The sequence below is a fragment of the Marmota monax genome, unplaced genomic scaffold (genome assembly GCF_021218885.2).
Source record: "Marmota monax isolate L192 unplaced genomic scaffold, Marmota_monax_Labrador192_F-V1.1 WCK01_AAM20220418_F8-fsc00021, whole genome shotgun sequence".
Taxonomy (NCBI): Eukaryota; Metazoa; Chordata; class Mammalia; order Rodentia; family Sciuridae; genus Marmota; species Marmota monax.
In genome coordinates, this window is record NW_026695228.1 from 88,888 (window position 1) to 109,857 (window position 20,970).

The 20,970-nt window shown below is 40.2% G+C and overlaps 1 protein-coding gene across 1 annotated transcript in view; it reads left to right on the forward strand.

The window, feature by feature from the left end:
* Rarb (retinoic acid receptor beta) overlaps positions 1-20,970 on the forward strand; it is a 716,777-nt gene that overhangs the window by 10,781 nt on the left and 685,026 nt on the right. The window contains exon 2 of the mRNA XM_058576525.1: positions 20,693-20,769. The gene's annotated coding sequence lies outside the window, so the exon portion shown is untranslated. The remainder of the gene's footprint in view (positions 1-20,692; positions 20,770-20,970) is intronic.

The window sequence follows — 20,970 nt, forward strand, 5'->3', positions numbered from 1 at the left end:
GGCAGTTCCTAGGACAAAAAAGTAAAGATACCCACTGTATTAAACAAAACAGAAATAGATTACTTAATTTTATCAGACATGACTTCTAAAAAAAAGAGGCTTAAATATACAAAGAACCGTTTTGTGCACTGCAGTGAAACATTCAAATACCTTCAGGAGTCAGGTGTCCAGGGTGGGAAGCAACAGGATATGGCAGCATCGGAATGGATTAGGAGCTTGGAGGAGGGCAGCTCCCAGCACTTGCTTTACCCTGGAGTAGTTTCAGCCTAGTAATGACAAGTGCCTGCATTTAAGTGAGGGTTGAGAAATCCAGAATCTTAGGGTGAGTCTGGACATCTGTGTGAAATCACCAGGGTTTTTGTTGTTGTTGTTGTTAATGCCAACTAAATCAAACTTAAAAATAATAGAAGCACCAAAGCCTAATACATACGGGGTATAGATTTGGCTTGTGGCTTGCCAGTTAGCAATCTATGGTTTTACTCATGCTGAGTTAAGTGCGTGCTTGAGTAAAAAAGTATTCAATATGTCAGAAAGTATTCAATTAAGGAATTGGCATTGACAAAGATATTAAATCACTGCAATGTAGTGATACTTAGAAGCTTTTGGCTTCAGCTTCTAGATCTAGCATTGGGACTTTAATGGTCTGCTTTCTTCAAACTGTAATAAAAAAAAAGCAACAAAGAAGAAAATTAATGTATGATGCTATTCTAGGGCGTTTCACCTTCCATGGGGATCTAGAATACCACTTTTTGTTGGTTTACACTCTTAAGGTTTACACAAACAAAGGGAATCAGGATCAAGCGTGATGAATGATCCCTGGATTTGAGGGTGAAGAAGCACAAATCCATCTAGTCAACAAAATTACATTCATCTTGAGAGCTGAGGGGGAAAGTACTTTTGAAGCGCATATTGATTGAAAACGAAATTTTATTTTACAAGATATAATATTGCACAGAGACCAGAAAATTTATCCTATAGATAGAGTTTGAGGTTCCTAAGGTTTTAAAAATGGTCTCCACCTGGGTGGGAGCAGAGGAGGGAAGGGGTCAGGGCTGGGAGCCCAGCTGAGCCATGCTAATGGGACTGAGTAAGGGCTCTGCCACTCAGCAGATGAGCGCCTTTGGCAGGGTCATTGTAATTCACTGAAGCTTGATCTCCTCATCTGCAAAATGGGGAAATTAGCACCTGTCTCAGAGGTTATCCTGAGGATTCAATGGAAAGATGGCTTAAAAAGCTGAGGTTGTTCTTGTCACATGATTCCAGATCTAGGTACATAGCAGCTTATCAATCACCATCAATTCTTATGCTATGGATTTTTAAATGCCAGTATGTATAAAGGCCCAGGACTTATCTGTGACATATTAAATGAAGGAGTGAGGTTGTATAAGAACTGGATAGTTATAATCTTAATTCTAGGTTGACCTACATGGCTCCTTTAGCTGTTGCTGCTTTGGTTAAAGATTGTGGGGGTTCCACTTTTCCCTGAAGCTCCCCGCATGGAATGCAGTTGTTTGCATTGCAACAGTTTTTGACCTGGTGCCTAAGGACCTGTATGCAAGTATTGCTTTCTTAAAATATTCCAGCTATGCCATGTGAATATGGGAAGTATACCCAAATCCTCTGAGTTTTAGATGCCCTTTGCTAGAGGCAATGTGTATAAATGCTTTTTATAGCCTTAGAATCTAAATGGTTACTATTTGTTATTGCTCCTACTGGGTCATTTTCTTCAAGACCATATGAGTTAAGTGGACAGAAAAATGTAAAGGTGATGTGCAGCATAGATGTAAAGATGACCTAGAACAGCCACTTCTAAAACTGTTGGACAGTTTTCCTTTTCCAGCTATAGTAGGTGTAGGAGATACACACAAACAAATGCACACAGATCAACCAACCGTACACGGTGCCTAACCTCCTGGAGGTCCCGTTGGCTGGGAAGACCAACACAACATGATACACGCACAGATGCAAGTGTTTGTAAATATTTAAAAGATGGGGCTGTAATGTGTGGCAGCGGGAGATTCCAGGAAGACATCCTAGTTTAAATATCAGTAAAATACTTTTTTAGACTTAACTCAGTAGCCAGGAGATGCTCTCAAAGACAAAACGACATCCACTAAACAAAGCCAAATGTTTTCTCATTTGCTTCCTTGAACTTTAGTTATCGCATACCCAACTCAGTAATTCCATAGAAATTGTCCCAATTTTTTTTTCACCTAAGGTGATATCACTGATGAAGATTTCAAAACCCAACAACTAGGAAACAAGGAAGTTGCCCAGCATAGCTGCGAGGGTAACACCCACATAGATGGGCCATCGTGCACACAGGATCCCTGGGCTTCTGCCTCAGCGATCGGCTGCCTGCTTGCAATTCATCAGCACTGCTGTGTAGAGGAAGGTTACTGTAATTGTTACTCAAACGGCTGCCGTGAAACACAAAGTCTTTGTTTAATTTAGGATGTTCCAGAAGGTCTGTGGCAGTTTTGATGACTGTAAAATGCCATATATAGTAAGGTTATGCTGAGCACTAAATTTAAAGGGAAAAAACCTCAACCAAATTTATAGCAACCTTTTATATAAAAATTGAACACTTTTTTGCACATCTGATATTTTAGAGGAGTAAAAAAAAAATGAGACCAACAGAAGATGCATTTATCACATTGTCCTCATCCTGCTAATCTTTTGTACATGTCTCTAACAACAAATAATTAATAAAACGGCTTTCTATTAATGAAAAAAATTAACAGACATTTCATAATTATAAATAATAGTTGTAGGTCTGTGAATGATTATGGCTGTGCAATAGGTTCTGAAAGTACAAGATATATGAATTCTAGAAATTCTTGCATGTTTACTTATTAATCCATGTCTTTCAAGGATTTTATACACTTCGTCTTCATGAAACATGAAGGAACCTATTTAGAAATGGCCTGATTTTAGTTTTAATAATCAAAAAGACAGAAAATATATTCTGGAACCCATTTTTTTAATTGATGCAGTCTATTTGTGTGTTCCAAAGGCCTAATGATGCATTAAGAATTCTTCATTTTTGTTAGTTCGATTTTCTATTGAGCAACATTCCTGAGACTAATAGAATGAAGGAAAGAGGGAAAAGATTGAGAACTGCCCAGGACTGGCTGCAGTTATGGAAATAAGCAGATGATGGGAAATAATTCAGGTTATTTTCATGTTTAGTTCTTATCAGAGATTCATTGTATTTAGATAGAAAACATGGAAGCTCCCCTATTATAAATTCAAAGCTATAGTTAGATCAGCACATTAAAAACTACTTCAAGATGGAATTATTTTATCATTTTGATTTCTTTATTTCCCTTTTAGAAAAATAAATGCCAATTGGGCTGCAAATTAGAGAGGACTATCTTCCTTCCTTATCAGGGTTAGTAATATGAATATTATTTTGTGGGGAATTTGATTTGGGATTGAGGGGAGTGATCATATTAGCACAAGACTCCCTGGCCAATAATCTCATAACTAAGGGATATATATTAAATCCTTTTCTATTTATATTCGTTGGCAGGCCATTATTCATTGTTATTGTGGAGATTTTTGTTAAGTAATAGTTCTCTTGAGAAATCATGGGTGCTTTTTCGAGGTCACAATTTCCTATGAGCTTAAAGAGTGGGCCATACATCCTCTCCTTGGTTAAGAAGCCACTCCAGACCCATTTTCTTTAACACATGCTTTATTTGTAAGGTTTCTGACACTCCCTTCTTCCGAGAAGTTAAGAATGATATATCACTCTTTATTTTGTGAAGTAAAATTGATTAGAGGAAACAATAAACATAATTCTTTAACCATGAAACCTAATATATTTTGAATACTTGGCTGGGTTGTGTAACAATGGCCCTGAGTTCCTTTTCTAGAGGAGGCTGGGCTGAGCCAAAGGCCTCCTGGTAAATAGCCCTGACAGTATTTCTTCTTATAATGGAAAATATTTCACCCTTGGCCTTTATTATGATTATTTCTTGTGCTCTGACATGACAAAAATCCATCACCTTCAGAGATATTGATACCTGTCTGTTGGTGTTAGGTCATTGCCGGGAGGGGAAAACCAGCCAATTCAGGGTTTTTTTGTTTTTTCTTTCTTTCTCTAATACCCACCCAAAGGTTTTTACTGAGCGCGCCTTGGTTTAAAAAATTGAATTAATGCTTCAGAGTGGAGAATCACATATTAGGTTTTACCAAGTGTCAAGGGTCACAGGAGGACAGCTCCCACTTCTCAATCTGCGTCACATCAGACCAGAAGCAACCAAAGTGGAATGAGGAGTCCCCTGAAGGGAGTGGGCAGGGTATGCATTTTATAAGACCTGGAGATCATCCCAGATCTTGCCTTTCCTACTTACTAGCTGTGGCACCTCAGACACATTGCTTTATGGCTCTGAATTTGTTTTCTCACCTGTGAAAGAGACGGAACAGCATCTACCTATGAGAATTCATTGAATTTACATAGGCAAAGTTCCTGGCACACTGTAGGCCCATGGTAAAGTGAGTTCCATACACTCATTTCCCTTATAAGCTCATACAGATTTGAATCAAATAGACACCTCCTGCCTACCCACACAACATCACGTTAATATATGAGATTGGCATCAAAATTAGATAAGCCTTGTTATTACTCTGTGGCCCTCTGATGAGCAACATCAGCTTCACTTGGGAACTTACTAGAAATGCAGAATCCAGGGCCCAACCCTAGACATGCTGAATCAGAATCTGCAGTGAGTTGTACAGGATGCCCAGGGGATTCATGTGCACAGTCAAATCTGAGAAGCACTGAGATAGACCATGACATTTTTCTCATTACCAAGTCAACCAGATGTGCTATTGGTTGTCCGTTCCTTTTCACCATCCGCTTGTTGTTTTGTGGATTTAGTGTATGATGGACAGTAGGGCACTTCTTCCTCGAGGCGGGTCAGCGCATGCTCACTCACACACCCACCCTTGAAACACCCCTCCACATAGGGCCTGGCACAGGTAGAACCTCCATAAATGTTTATTGAGTGAGATAAAACAGCCAACAGTCAGACAAGCAGACTCTCCCATCTGTTCTGCTAATGCACAGCAGCCCTAGGAGGGCCTGGAGAGAGATGAATGTGCTTAAGGTCTTTGCCAGGAGGCATTACCAGTGCCCAATGGGAGGAGGGGTTTGCTCTCTTCTGTTCCTGCCAGGAGATCTGCTGAGGTTCGGAAAGCTTGTCAAACGCGTGCAGCCAGAACAAAGGACAAGGAGTGTCCTTGCCTCTTTCTTTTCCTCCCCTGACAAGGCTGGTGACAATATGCTTTGGGAGCAATTTCTTTGGGGGATATAGTCTTTCCTGCTCACTAGGGACAAAGTGGTAAGGAAATGGTGTTGCACCGTTGTATTTTCCCATATCTGGGACTAACTGGCCTATGTCTCCATTGGATTTCGAATTTCCAAGTTTCTGATTCTCAGGATGGCATAGAGTACACTTGCAGTAAGGGAGAACTGGGAAGTAGATACTACCCAGAGAAAAATGGAATGACTGGAGAGAACTTGGTATCTTGTGGAAGGTGAGAAATAGAAGACTATAGGCTCTTGAAGCTTTGAGGACTTAATTGTCATGCATGGGCAAATCAAACATGGTACTTCCCTAGTCCACAAAAGTATGGCAAATATATCTAAACTGAGTGTTATCAATCTATACCAGAGTGTATTTCAGTGAAGTTTATGCCAGTAGTCCCTGGACAGTTAAGATCTTGAACCTTCTTCCAACTCCCTGTACCCAAGGCCTGTCTTGGAAGAACTGTCAAGCCTGGAGACTTCATTTTGAAACAATCTCATTTGACTTTCTTTGGTGAAAGAAAGTGGTCTTGGAAATCTCATGAACTCAGTTTGAACAACTTATTCCCCTTCTCAAATACCTCCATCTTTACTACAAAATCTTTTTTCCTATCCATGTAATCAGGAATCAAAACTCTCTTTTATCCAGTGTGACCAGTCTCAGATAGGAGGAAAACAATCAGATTAACGTTCGTTGAGGGGGAAAAAAAATCTCTTAATCCTTTTAAGGATATTTCCTCTAACTTACATGGAATTTTTTTCCACAGGAATTTACAACAATCTGAACAACATATTTAAAATAGCATAAAGCAGATTTTTTAGTAAATGGGACATTTGTTGGTATAATAGTTTGGATAATACCATCTGGGTTATCAGACAAATTGCCACATTTCAGTGGCTTAATAAAATTAAATCTTATGTAGTATATAAATCTTAAGAACTACTGTGTAGTACTTTCTAGTGAGTAGCAGGAAGCTGTAAGGATGGCGTACCTGTACTGGGGAGGAGCAGTAGGTGAGAAGGGTTATTCCATGCATCATTCTAGGACCCAGCTGATAAAGGCTTTGCCATCGTCCTGAGTGGTTTCCTAGGTTTCTCTAAGTATTGACATCAGTTGGCAGATGGGGCAAGAGAGAGAATCATGCATGGGAGGTTTTTATGGAGCATGATTTCTGCTCACATCCCATTGTCTAAAACAGAATCAAATGGCTATGCTACCTGCAAAGGAGGCTGAGAAATCTAACCTAGCTATGTGCCAGATTTGGCGATCATCTGTCAGTCATTGCTGCACTCCAGTACACGTTAGAACAGCCCTGTTTCTTTTGTCTCTTTCTCCTGCAAATCCTCAGAGAGATTTGACATTCCCTTCCCCTACTTGAGAGTCAGTTCTCTCCTGCAAAAAGCCCCCCTCCACCCACCTGAAGAATAAGAATAGCATCCTGGGCATGCCACATTTTAACAGTTGCTAACGATTAATCCAGGCTCAAGTTCTTCTATTTCACAAGGGATATTGTGAGAATTAATGAATGATTTTGAGTGATTATCATCCCTTTGATCATTTTCTTTATCCTGGGCTTTTGCAGTTTGCACAGTATATACGCAGGCTTACCTCTATATAAGGCAGAGTGCTAATTATTATCCCTCTTACCAAAGGAAGAGGGCTGAGATGTACACAGGCTAAAAGACATATTCTATCCAGTGCCACAGGGTCACTCCTGTATACAAAACCTTTCTACTATTAGGAATATTTATTTTTTTTAAAAAAATAGAATTTTCTGGAAAGGGTAAGAGAAAAATAATTATTTGACATCTTATTACTGTCTTACTCTGAATTCTGCCTCTTGGTTTGCCTTAGGCCAATTCATTAATCATTCTGAGCCTCAAATTCTCTAATCTGCAAGGTGTGCAGATTATAGTCGCTACCTCTTGGGTTGTTGTGTGGATTAAATAAGAAAGAATGTGAAGTGTCTAAGACAATATCTGGGATATATCATGTGCTTCATAAATATTAGCTATTACTATTTAAATTTTTGTATCTAGTTAAGGAATCCAAACAAGAAATAACAGTATATGTGACCTTATACTACCGGTGAAAATGAAGTTGAGGTAGCACATGTGAAAATAGCATTATCTACTTGCAGAAAGGAATGTGCCATTTCTGAGTAGGCTAACCTAGCAGGACTCAAACCTTCCTGCACCTACCACAGAAAATAAACTGCAGGGACTTTTGCAGAGGGCAGGGAGTCCAAGGTGTGCTGGTACTGGCTGTGTCCAGATGTCCCCAGTCTGCATGTGACATCTTCCTCTGAGTGGTTGCTTCCCTGTAGAGAACAGAAGACCTTGTGTTCCCTGCGTCAGTGCGAATGCCCCTTCATTGTTGGGAGAACACTTTCTGACCTTGGTGCTAAAGGTTAAGTCATTTCACCCATTCTGTCCAATGAATGGAGTCATGAGACTGAGTTCTGTCTTATTCTGTTTCTAAAATAAAAGCAAACATAAAAGTGAAGAGGAGGCACAGAATATGGTTTGACTGAAAGGGATGATTAAACAATTGTATTTAGACGCAGGATGCCGATTTAGCAACCCTTTAAGAGTACCTCCCGCATCAGTGCTTCTCAAACTTTACTATTGCAAGCAAAAATCATCAGGGAATCTTGGGAAAATACAGACCCTGACCTCTGTAGATCTGGAGTAGGCCTGAGTTTTTGCATTTCTGGGTATTTTCCCATATGATTTGGATGCTGCTGATGTGGGATCTCAGATAGTCTGAGGGTGAGGCTCAGCAATCTGTGCTATACAAGATCTGCAAGTAGTTTTGACATAGTGTAAGTTTGAGAACCAGTGCTCTAGAGGGGCCCACCCTGGCTTTGAAAGGAACCAGTCATAGAGAATGGCTGTAGGCCCCTGAAGAATGAATGTCTCTTGGTCTTTTTATCTGCTCAATTTCAAAATGGGTTCTCTGGACCATTGTGTCCTGAAGTGGAAGATTGGGTGTGGAGGCAGAGTGTTCTTCAGTGTCTTAGTTTTTCATTTGACTCCTTACACTCTTGTTCTACTTTCCTTCTGTGGGGACCACAGGGAACCAGATAGGACTCCAAACCAAAGCCTGGGAAGTCGTTTCAGGGTGCAGTGATCCTTAAATGGGCCCCAAGTCTCAAATCTCTCAGTCAAGAACATCATTTGGTTGTTGTCACGGGATGAAAAGGTGCTGCGGAACCTGAGAGTTTTCCCACAGGGTGGGAACTTACCCCAGGCTCTGGGCAGCTATTCACCCTAACTATGGCCCATTGCTCTAACTTCAGAGTGTGAATCACTGGGAGATCTCATTAAAAGACCAGCTCTCGTTCAGCCTATCTTGTTCGGAGCTGAGGAGTCTTCATTTCCTGCAGTCTGCATCTGATGTCATACTCCTTGTCTGCAGACCACACTGGGAGTGGCAAGGCAATACATCATTCTCAGGATACAGAGCTGGCCTCTGTGTAGATAGATCAGGGTGCCCCATAGCTGCTTCAACTGCAAATGTGTTGATGAGCCCTGACAAACTTAGAATGTCAGACCTACTATCAATCCTTTAAGATTGTCCATTTTACCTGTGATACAGAATACCAATAAATCTCCAGTTCTTTGGGCTATGTAAGTCTATATAAGTCAGTTCTATAAGTCCTTATCCCATAGAATCCAAATACTCTCTTCCTTAATTGTTCTTTAATGAAAGGACAGGTGACTACTCCTGAGTCGTGAACAGAGGTTCTCCAGTCTGTTGACTTCTCAGTGCATGTCTGAGGACTCCTTAATGCTTCTCCTTGTTTGGGCCGAGCATCTGCGAATGACTTGGGATATGTTTATTAATCATTGTTGGCCTTGTCTCTGCCTCACGAATGGCACATCTGTCCTTCAGTGTACAGCTGTGGCTGACCACAAGGTCTTTTGCTGTGCGCAATGCTTCTGCTTTTCAGCATAATGAGTTTTGCTTTCTCCATAACCCCTTTTACTAATTGCAACACAGCAGCACATTCTATATCCCATCTGTTTCCATGATTGATTGTCTTTTAGTTCAGGATGTCCTAGAGGGTTATTTAGAAAGAGAATCAGGCTTCAGTGTGACCTTTCAGATCATCATAAACTGTATTTGTATCTGGGCATGACTTTCTATACCTTATGGCCACCCAAAGGAATAAGAAATAATTTATTTGATGTTGATTGTGCAATTTCCCCTCACTGCTCACTCTGGACAGACTTGCAATGAACTTTGTTGCCTTATGACATCTACCTCTGCTTATATTTCCCATAATCAGCCTTTCTGGCCATGAGCCTTACGTGTTTATAGACAACGTGAGGATGGTGGTGACCATGGAGAGCTTCAAAATGACTCCCAGGAAACTACTGGTCACAGGAGTTGCTGATATTGAATGAAGTTGTTTTGCTATATGGCTAATTCTCATTATTTTTAATACTTATGTTCTGTAGTCACCCAGAATGCTGAATTAGCAAATACTGAATCATTGTTCCTAGAGGAAATATAAGATTAGGTTCCAGTAAACTGTTGGTCATGTTTTCATCATCTGATCAGTGCATAATCTTATTTTATATGTGTTTCTCATAAAGATAACTTATTTGCTATACATTGATTCATTAGCATTGAACTCATGGCCAATAGCATTGTAACACATGCCTGAAGAGAGCTTATCTGTTAACATATGTATTTTCCCCATGAGGCACATTGTGGTTCTCTTGTGCTTAAGAACCCTAGGTGGCACATTAGCATTCTGCTTGGGGGTATTTTAAACAGGGAAACCCCCAGCAAAAAGCACAAAATGTATAAAAGTCATGGCACCCAAAAGACCACAGAAAGAGCACTTGTTTCCTGTATGAGAGCTGAAGGAAGAAGGCAGGTATGAACTGGATGGATCTCACCTGATGCACATCTTTGGCAATACAGACTTTTCATGGCTTTGTCCATGACCACAGGTGACCTTGAGAGTACCATGAGTATTGATTTTGGGGTCTGCAAATACATTTTAGTGAAGAGGCAAATCGATGAATAATGAGCCTGACTGTACACTGTCATACAAGTGTCTCTTCCACAGCTGGTTCTCTCACTGTGGGCTCTTTTATGCAAAGAGGCAGAGGCACTTGCCTCCAGCTGTTCAGCAATTGTTGGCAGCCCGTGTATAGAGTCTGCATTTAATATAAATGGAGGTGTGTCATCACCTTGGCCATACTGCGAACATCTGCGCATGACTTGGGATGCCTTATACACCAGCTTTTATGAACAAGCCTAGTGTGAGGCTCTTGTTGGAAGTGCCTTCCAACAGGAGCTTGCAATCACCATGAAGAAAAGGAGGTGCCAATACAATATGGTAAACAGTTAGCATACCATATTGTATGGTACAATATCCCCAAGCAGAATACCATATTGGATGGTACAATGGGTGTTAGAGAATTTCAAACCCATTAAAAGTGCTGGTTAATGTTTGTCTCTCATTACATGCCACATCTGTCTTTCACTGCCAAGTGTTAGTGCTGTGTTCTCATCTTTCCAGTAGTGTGACAGATATCTGAGATAATCAACTTATAAAGAGAAAAGGTTTAATTTTGGCTCACAGTTTTGGAGCTTCCAGGCAACCAAGGATCAGGCAGACCTATTGCTTTTAGGCATCTGGTAGGCAGGGTGGGGGAGAGGTAGCACATCATGGTAGGAGTATGGGACACAGTAAAACTGCTTATGTCATGGCTGGGAAGTGGAAAAAAAAAAAAAAAAGAAAGAGGAAGGGCCAGAGTCCCACAATCCCTTTTGAGGTCATGACCTTATGACCTAAACACCTCACACCAGGCTCTCCCAACAGCACCAACCTAGGGACCAAGCCTTTAACACACAGGACTTTGGGACATTCCAGAGCCATACTATAGCCTGTATATAGTAGCAGCTCAAAGCAGTATATATTGAATGGACATGGAGCTATTTTTGGCTGGTGTCTCAAAGCCTTATTTAAATATTTTTTTTCAAACCCTGCTTAATAAGTTTCATAAGATTTTTGGGGGGAGGGGTGAGACTGGGGGGGACCAGGGATTGAACTCAGGGGCACTCATCCACTGAGCCACATTCCCAGCCCTATTATGTATTTTATTTAGAGACAGGGTCTCACTGGTTTGCTTAGTGCCTTGCTTTTGCTGAGACTAGCTTTGAACACGTGATCCTCCAGTCTTAGCCTCCCAAGCTGCTGGGATTACAGGCATGAGCCACCCACCGTGTCTGGCCTCCATAAGATATTTATCACATGAAATTATTCTTCACTAGTCAACTGATTAGTTGTCCCAGGACTTATGGATTTTATTTTTGGTATACTTTTCCCCTTTTTTTCATATTTTATCATGAAATTTTTCAAATAAAGAAAAATTAAAATAATTTTATAGGAAATATCTATAAATCTACCATGTAGTATAAACAACACTTTACTATCCTTGCTTTTTCATTTACCTCTTGAATAATCCTCTACCCAGTCATTAATCCATCTTGTTTTCTTCATGCATTTGCAAAGTAAGTTGAAGATATCACTATACTTCTGCCTCACTATTTCAGCCTGCATAACATTAAGAAGAGTTCTGGTATTGACATTACTTTCTAATTATTTTGGGTAACAATTTCTTTATGTGTAAAATTATGGGGCTGAGCCAAGAGATGTCAAATAGTCTTGCAGGTGAAATTTTTGTGGGTTTTGTTTATACTAGATGCCTGGTTTAGTTTTGAGGTATTAGTGTGTGAGGTGAATTAAGAATAACCCTTAAGTTTTCAACCTTCAACTGAAAAGTTTTATTGGAATACAGCTAACTCAGGTTATGATGCTATAATAGAATACCTGAGACTGGGTACTTTATAAAGAAGAGAGACTTATTTCTCATAGTTCTGTATCAAGTCACTGGCATCTGGTAAGGGCCTTATTGCTGTATCATCACATACAGAAGAGAAAGCCAACCCATTCCAGCAAGCCCTCTACATAGTGATGTTAATCCATTAAGAGCCTCGTGACCTACACATCTCCCAAACAGCCCCCCTTCTGATCACTGTTGCATTGGGTATTGAGTTCCCAACACATAAATTCTGAGGGACACATTCATGGCAATTGTCATATCTATTGACTCCTGTAGTGTCTAAGGCTGATTTAATACTAGCACTCTAAAGCTGTGTATTAATGAGAGTGTTCATGTGGTTGGTCAGCAAAGCAGAAGACATTTGGTGACCCCTGCAGTAGAATAAAAATCATGACACAGACTGGGAGGAATCTGGAAATTAGAAGATGATTGATAACCCTAAAACAATTTTGGCAGAGTTGGCAGAGGACGAGAGGATCAATTCAGTTTTTGGCAAATTCAGATGTGAGTGCACTGCTACTTAAGACTCCTCTCTTCAAGTGTGTTTATTCCTTTTGTTTTTTAATTAAAGAAGAGAAAAAGCTGTGTGTAGTGGTGCATGCCTATAATCCCAGTGACTTGGGAGGCTGAAGTAGGAGGATTACCAGCTCAAGGCCAGCCTCAGCAATTTGATGAGGCCTGTAGTAACTTAGTAAGATCCTGTCTCAAAAACTAAAAAGGCTGGGGATTGTGGCTCAGTGGTAAAAGGACCCTAGGTTAAACCTGTGGTACCCAAAGAAAACAAACAAACAAAAAAAAGTGGGACGGGCAGGGAGAGAGAGAAAAAAATCAACAATAATGTTAAGGTTTGAATCTGGAGCGTTCTCCTAAAAGTTCACGGGTAGGCTTGTTCCCCAATGTAGCCATGGCCAGAGTGGGGTGGGATTAGAAAATGATCAGATCCTGAGGGCTTGACCTCATCAGTGGATTAACCCACTGATAGTTGAATGGATTACTGGGAGGTGGTAAAAACTGTAGGTAGTTGGGGCATAGCTGGAGGAAGTAGGTCACTAGGGGCATACCCTTTGAGACTATATCTTGTCCCTGGTCCCTTTGCCATCCCCATGCCCCTACTGTCTCTTCTTCTTGGCTGTCCTGAGCTGACAGCTTTCCTCTACCATGTCCTGGTGCCATGATGTTTCTGCTTTGGAGCCAGCTGACCACAGACTAAAACCTCTGAAACCATGAACCAAAATAAAGCCTTCCTCCTTTCAGTTGTTTCTGTTAGGTGTCTGTCACAGCAACAAAAAGCTGACTGATACAAATAGTGACATAAGGTCTATCAGTAAGCTTATGCTAAAGTCTGCAGTAGCCAAAAGGCCCCTGAATCTCTGGGGCCTTCAATAGCTTGCCCTTCATAGATCACCTTTAGTTCTGCTCCATGTTGTCTTCTCTGGACTGAAGTTAGCAGGGCCTCCTTCATCTGGGCTGTTGCCAGGCAGAGAGAGAGAGAGAGAGAGAGAGAGAGAGAGAATGAGCACAAAAGGCATCAACTTCAGGCTTCTAGTTAGAAATGACATATTACTTTGCTTACATGTCATTGGCCTAAGAAAGTCATATAGGCAAATCTGAGTTCAACAGGATGGGGATGTTTAACACTCTGATAGTGAGAGGAAGCAGATAAAAGTGAACAATGACATTCTCTTCCTCACAGGGTTAATGGAGTCAAAAGATTTTGTTGTTGCTCGAAACGGAGTGGCTTTAGCATGTTTGGAAAACAGAAGGAAGGAACCTATCCAGAGAGAAGAGAAGGAAGTGTTCTCTCTCTACATGATTAAATGTCCCCTGGTGTCTTGGTAAGGAAAGACCTTTAGCCGAGTAGTTCGGGGTTCTGGGTCTCTGGGAGTCTATGCTAAAGTTTATGATACATCCCATGGGAGTCACCTGGAGAGACTGTTAAAATGCAGATTCTAATCAATAGGTCAGGGTCAAATGCAGCCTAAAATTCTGCATTTTTAACAAGCTCCCAGAGGATGCTGAGGCTGCCCATCTGTGGGCCAGACTTTGAGTAGCAAAGCTGTACATCATCAGATACTCTAAACCATAGCAGGGTCAGAGGGGTGGTGCACACCTATAATCCCAGCCACTTGAGGCAGGAGAATTGCAAAGTTTGAGGCCAGCCTCGGCAACATAGTGAGACCCTTTCTCAAATGAAAAATTAAAAAGGGCTGAAGATGTAATACAGTGGTAGAACGTCTCCAGGTTCAAAACACACACACACACACACACACACACACACACACCTGTGTCAAACGATGAATCCAAAGAGAATGAAGTCAGTTGTTCAGAAATATTGAGCATTTCAACACAATGTCTTCAAAGCAGAGAATTAGGCTTTAAGAGAGCAGGATGACCTTTCAGATCACAAAGGACAGGTCAGATGGAGTTGTGATTGGGTGGTGGGAGAGTGGGTAGGTGGTTTAGAGTTTGTGGCCACAGGGCGGTAAGTTGATTTTCAGCTGGATCAGGGGCGGCCCCTGACTTTGTCTACCATTCTGCCAACTGCCTCTTTTGTAATGGAATACAACAAGCCAGATGAAACATCAATAGTCTTCAATCACAGACGGGGACTCCAGAAACCGGCAATAAATGCTGTCTGCACACTCAGACATGAACAGCAGTTGTCAGAATTCACATCTTTAGGTGGTGGCAAGTGATTCAGTACAGTTAATAAAAACCATTCAGTATTTTCATTGATATGAAGTATGTTTCATTTGAGTTTTGATTGTCATAAATATCTTGCTGGTTAAATCTTGAATCAAAACTACAACTGTGGGATTTGACATTTGAAGATAAAATTTCAAGGTGAAATTGTTCTGTAGAGAACCTCAGTATAGTTCCTTCAAAGGAAAATGTACTTATTAGAAGCAAGCAAATGTGCTGTTATTTGTCATCTTTGTAATGACCTTAGTGGATGTGCTCAGGCTACGATGGCTAAGATGAAGCCCACACTTATATTTACTGTTTTTCTGGACTTAGGCATTAAGAACTCTCGCGTTCAGGTTTTGTGGCAGACATCCGTGGCATCGACTTTAGAATTTGCACCTGCATGCTGTGATTTCCTGGGCAAAATTTTAACCTTTCTGAGCCTTGTTTTTTTTTTCATTTGTGAACTATGGATGAGATTTCATTCTGTCAATGATAAGTTAACAGCTTTGTTTTCTTTTTCTTTGTTTGTTTACTTACTTTTTTTGTAGCTCTGGGTATGGACTCCAGGGTCTCATGTGTGTGAAGCAAGTTCTCTACCTCTGAGCTATACCTCCAATCTCAGCAGCATTATATCTAAAGAACAGTACACAGAGCAGATCCTCAATAACTATGGGGTCTATTTTTGTATTTGTGGTACAAGTTTGAAAGCATTCTTTCAATACATTACAACATTAAGAATGAACCATGTTGGCCACAGTCAAAAGATAGAGAGTAACAAAGGTTGGAAATTGTGTGTGTGTGTGTGTGTGTGTGTGTTTTGAACCCGGATACATTGCCAGTGGGATTGTACTATGGTATAGCCACTTTGGAAAACAGGCATGTTATCAAAATGTTAAACACAAATTTACCATATGACCTAGAATCTCCACATGTAGGACTCTATGACCAAGGGACATGAAATATGTCTACATAAAGGCTCTCTAAATTTCTATAGCTCATCATTCATAGCAGCCACATAAAGCAAATATCCATCAGTGGGTGAATGAATGAACGAGTGGTAATATGTCCATACAATGAATGCTGTATACAAGAAGAAATGATATATCATACATGCTGCAACATGGAAGACACATATATGTTTCAGACACAAAAGATAATATATTGTATGCTGCCATTTATATGAATTCTCAGAAAAGGCATGTCTATTACATCAGAAAGTGGATAAGAGTTTGGCTGGGGCTGGTGGTAGGTAACCACAAATGGGCTTGAGGTCTCTTTTTGGAAAGATGGAAATATCCTGCCGTTAGTGGTGATCATTGAATTTTACACTTACAGGCATACCTTCTATGGTATGAAAACTATGCCCTCAATTATGCTGTTTGCCAGAGTGAATCCTACTTTTGAATATTTCCATTATTTCTATGTAGACTCTCACTGTTCTATGGGAAGAAAATTAGTGAAATACTTTTTTCCAGCTTTCTGACATGCATCGGATTCTCCAATCTATCATGGAGGCTTCAGCTTTTCCGATTCAGTACATAAGTCCTTGGTTTTCAGGACAGTAAGCTTAACCCTGCAATTGATAGCCTGCAGGCACCGGCAGAGGATACTAACATCTGAAAACAATAGAAAGTCCAGTCTGTAAATGCAAATCAATAACACTGGCCGATGATGCCACATGAGTTAAAAGAGATTTGTAAGATGGAGTGTCTTCACTTTAGCCATTAAACTTCTCATTCACCAGTTCTTCATTAAGTGCCTGTCTTAAACAGGGCAATTGAATCTAAGATATCAGACGTGTTTGAATTATGGAGATCAACTGCTTCATTGCTGGCCTTGGGCATAGGATAAAAGGAACCAAATTTAATATTCCCCAGAAAATGATGTAAGGAGAGGTAATTGGCAGCACCTGGAAGATTCCATCTTCAAGAGAACAAGTACCAGCAATGTAGTTAGGGAAGCACAAGTACATTCAGGAGGCACACATTCCCAGTTGTGTAAATGCTAGGGGCCTCACTCAAGCACAAGAGTAAGAATTGAGAGAGAGAGAGAGAGAGAGAAAAAAGAATGTGTACACATGTATTAATTCTCTGGCCTTACTTTTGGAAAAGGGGAATTAATTGGTTGTAGGCTCACAGAGTTTCATAAACAAAAAATGCAGGGACTTGCATTGGACAATTTCTTTGGTATGGATTTCACTGTGGGGGTGTCACAGCTGCATCCCCCACTTCTGCCAGACAAACCATTAGGCAATTGTGAGCCCGCAAAGCTGTTAACTTTGAACACGTTTCTTTGGCGAGTGGAGCTGAGGGGTCAACAGGAATAGAAGGAGTCTCAAATTTGCTGCCCAAACAGCAAATAATAATAATAATCATAATAATCATAATCATAATAAAATTAAAAAAATAAAAAATAAATAAAATTCCTTGACAACTGTTACATTTCCTTGTATGATATAGGACTCCTTCGCATCAGAAACATTGGGTGGAGGAGGGTGATGGTGGTTGGTTTTGAAAGCATTAGAAACTGGAGTGACTGTAGTTGCATTAGGAAGCAGGGAGACTGCAGACTCTACTTTAAGCTGCTTTTGTTCCACTGCAGTTGTTTTCCAAGTATCCACCCTGGATCAACAGCATCCCCTTCATTAGTAGAAATGCAAATTTTCAGGCCCCACTCCAGACCTACCTAACAAATCAGGACTTCTGGTGGTTTGGTCTGACAAGACAATGTTCATTAGTCCTCCAGGTCTTGATGCCTAGTAAGCGTTTGGGAAGCATTCTCCAAGGGTGGCATCCCTCAACCTCAGAACTATGGACAGTTTGGCTTGGAAAATTCTGTGTATTGTAGGATGTTTAACATTCTTGCTGATGACTATTCTCAAGATGCCAAGTAACTCCCCACCCAGTTATGACAATTCAAAACTTTTCAGAGATCATGAAATATATCCTGGAGCAGGCAGGGTGACAATCACCCCTGGATGGAACAAAGTGGTGAGTCTGTTTAAAAGGGTTCGTTGGACAGCATCATTACCCAAGTGAGGGGTAGCAAGTCACATTTGTGGAGGTAGCAATGAGGAATCTGTGTTTTAAAACTGGTTTCTCGTGATTCTGATGCTGCTGAGGTTTGAGAACTACCATCCCAGCTGGAGAGACAGGAAACAAAGCATTGAATGTAAACATAAATGTCAATCAGTGAGGAGCAGATTTGTACACATAAGTTTTGTAAGGTGGAGTATCTTCTCTTTATCCATTCAACTCCAGAAGGATGGGGAAGATGGGGAAGGAGGTCAGGGTGCTCTGGGGGAGGGTTGTAATTTTAAATGATGTGGACAACTAACATCCCACTGAGGAGATCTTTGATCAGAGACTAAAGAAAGTGAAGGGGAGGAGTCAAGAGATAGTGCTTCAGGCTAGAGAGGAAGAAAAGCAAGTCCTGGGGCTGGTGTGGTCTGGGAGGTGTAGAGGATAGTCAGCCAGAGTGATAGAGTGGACTATTGTGCAGGAAAGCAGTTGGAAAAGAGGTGAGAGAAATCATGAACAAACAAATGAATAAATGAACTTACCTCTTTTATGGACTTGACATCTGCATCTGCCTTTGAGAACACTGGGATCTTTTAGGACCTTAAGTTTCTCTTCAAGAGCAGGATTAATACCTGCCCCTTACAGGTTGCTCTGAGAAAGTAAAGGCTCAAATAATGATAAACTTTTGAGAATGGATGATACATATCTATATGTGTAACCTTCCAGTACTTACCATTTTACATAACTCAGAGTACATAATAACAACTGTATGCAAAAAATAAAAATAAAAATGAAGACCTTACTACATCCGACTCTCTAATTCAGTCTTCCAGGTGGAGACTGGAAATTTTATTTGTAACACATTTCCCAAGGCGAGTCTTGAATCTCTACAAGAATTTGAGAATCTTCATTCTTTGCAAGTATTTATATCCCAGCCCCCCTTTAATTATCTGAAGTGCCCTAGTATTGGAATTTCCAAGTACCAAAATTAACACCTGAAATTCCAAGGGCTTCCCATGGATGGTTAAAGTTTTAGATCCATCAATGCACACTCAGAAGGCGATACTGAGGGACTTTGAATATTCTGGTGAGGCTTGCTGGACTAAATAATCAGGGGACTCCTCAGAAGGAATTAATTAATTTTGGGTTGCTTAAGCCAGTCAATAATAGTAAGAAATAAAAATGTTTCCTTCCATTGTGTAATAAAATGAACTCTGACATAGATGTGGTATTACGTCCACAATGATGGTTACATCTTCCAAAGCTCACCTCTCCCTGATTAGTTGACCTGTCCATGTCATTGTGTTTGGAAACTTAATATGATAACCTTGAATTTCTGTAACTTCTACCCATCCCCCCAATGCTTGGTATTTGGAGTCAGTTTCACTCTTTAAAAATAAACCATTCTTCAACATATTATTACTCCCTGGTTATTTTGCTCAAACTTACTTACCTTAGGGAACTGCAAAGATGAATCCTTACCCTATCTTAAAGCTGAATGGTTTGAACTACTAGTTTTTTTCCTGTCTTAATTTCCCCTCTCTGCGTTCAAGAGGTCAGACATAGTCTGAGGCAACACTGTAGGACCCTCTGTCTTCAGAAAACAATTGGATTATTTGGTTTGAATCTCTTTTCTTTTTTTTTTTCTTCACATTGAAATGATGTGGGGGAAGAAATGGAGTCGTGTCAAGATGAGTTTTTAAATTGATTTATTTGGTAGAGAAAATGCACCAACTGAAGAGAAAATGAGCTTAGCACCAAAGCTCAGTGGCTAAGCTGTATCTGACAATTTGTGACAGGGTGCCAGACTAGAATTGAAAGCACTCAGTTTTTGTTCATTTAATTCACTTATATAAGTATGATAAATTAATGACAGTCATTGAGATTCATACACAAGCAACTTAAGGAAGTTCAAAAATATTTAGATTTCATATTCCTATTTCTCAGATTGGACAACTGAGGCTTAAAGGTACCTGGGCCTCTATTAATGTTTTTAAGAAAGTTTGTCTTCCAAGATTAGGCACAGCAGGCTCAGGAAACTTTCTCTTCACTAGTTGTCCACCCCAAAGCATTTTGAATTAAAATTTCTTCTTGGGCTGCCAGATAAAATTCAGGATGCCTAATCAAAATTGAATTGCTAACAAATGATAAATATTTTTAGCATAATTAAGTCCCAAATACCACACAGAATATATACATATACTAAAAATATATTTGTTGTTCACCAGAAATTCGGATTTAACTTAGTGATAATTGTTAATTCGCGCAACTCCGATGCTTCTCTATGAATCAATACTATTTGGACTTTAGTAGTAGTTATGTGATCATGCAACCTCGATCTAAGAAAACTTTGCAAATTTTGATGTAGGTTATTTATTTTCCTTACCAGAAGTAAATTAAGAAAACTGAATCATGTTGTCTGAATTAAAGACTAGAGTCTAAGATTTAGGTATTTTTGAGGAAAAGCCAGGATTAGAAGCTGTTGTCATATTTCCCTTAAAATGACTTTGTATATTTAAGTATCTTAGTTGGCGCTTGACCCTAGTTAATATAAAGCTCAGCACAAAGGTGGCCATGCCTGTCACATGGCTTCCTGATGGTGACATCTTCAGCAGAGATGTTCAAACTTGGCTTAAGGCTTTGCCCAAGAGCTTGGTGGTCCCTCCTCATTTTGAGAGGGGAATGTATTGTGGAAATGGTATAGTGAAGATGCTGGGCAAAAGACTCTAATAAGTAAATCTCTTTGAATTTCTTTTTTCTGCATGATGGTATTTAAGACTGTTAATTGCTCTTACAGGATCCTGAATATCACCAGAAAGAGAATCACCATTCCTGCTCTTCTAGAAACTGCTTCTCAGGATCTACAGACAGGAGGTATGTTCAGATTTTATTCTTTTAAAAGTCCTTCATATTTCTTCCTGGAAGCTAAGTTCAATAATTCCTTTGGTAATTAAACCCTCTCTGGTTTGGAGGATTTTTATCCCAGTTCATCAATTTGACCCATGGCAAGTTTCTTGCCAGAGGAGCTCAGAGATGAGAATTGAACTGACGTCCTGCCACTCTTCAAAGTGTCTC